This window comes from Coregonus clupeaformis, chromosome 2, assembly GCF_020615455.1.
Source record: "Coregonus clupeaformis isolate EN_2021a chromosome 2, ASM2061545v1, whole genome shotgun sequence".
Taxonomy (NCBI): Eukaryota; Metazoa; Chordata; class Actinopteri; order Salmoniformes; family Salmonidae; genus Coregonus; species Coregonus clupeaformis.
This window is the reverse complement of record NC_059193.1, coordinates 39852859-39853667: the sequence shown is the minus strand read 5'-3', so window position 1 is coordinate 39853667 and position 809 is coordinate 39852859. Positions and strand designations below refer to the sequence as shown.

The following is an 809-nucleotide window of genomic DNA, read 5'->3' as shown; positions in this document are numbered from 1 at the left end:
CTTTGACTTCTCAACCGCTTGGTAAAGCTCTGTAATTTCCAAAATAATCAAATTGGGAAAAAACGATTGGAAGTTCTTATTTGATTTGTAAGTAGTATGATTTTAAGGTGAAAAAAAAAAAAAATCCGCATGTTTTTCAAGAAGGATTATTTGCTCAATGGCAAGCACATACAAAAAGGGAAGCAATAAACACATTTTTGGAAAGCAGTTATAAATACTTTTCCACGAAGTTCCACGAAGTTGACACTAGGTGGAGGTGAATTGCCATGAATAGCAGAAATGTGTTAAATTCAGGCTTTAAAACAATTACTGTCTACCTATCTGTAATAATCTAGAAAATAATAATGGAATGGTCGAGGGGGGCCATGGAGGACCAGCTAACTATAACCTTGTTTGAAATGGAGAAAAAAACTATCCCCATACATTTCAGATATAGTTGAGAGTCTCCAGCACATCAGTTCCCATATGGTCTAGCGGTTAGGATTCCTGGTTTTCACCCAGGCGGCCCGGGTTCGACTCCCGGTATGGGAAATAACTGTTTTAATGTTGTCTCGTTCATGTAGCGCGAACTTGTAATTGTTACACAATCAATTGTAAAACTACTCAGAGCAACCCAGAGAGCAGGACCGATGTGTTATCAGCCAGTAGCCTATATGATGAAGTCAGAAATGTATCTTACTGTTCAACTGGACAACATATAGAAGCCTATCCACACTGTTATTTTTATAACTTGAAAGTAAATTCCCAATAAAGGCAATGTACCAAAACTGCGATCCCTTTGATGTGGGCTGGGTTGAAGTTGTAGCCAG

At 38.3% G+C, this 809-nt stretch overlaps 1 non-coding gene across 1 annotated transcript; it reads left to right on the top strand.

Moving 5' to 3' along the window:
* The first annotated feature begins 459 nt into the window (after positions 1-459).
* trnae-uuc lies at positions 460-531 on the top strand. Its single transcript has one exon. It is a non-coding gene; the product is annotated as a tRNA-Glu (tRNA).
* Positions 532-809: the final 278 nt, after the last annotated feature.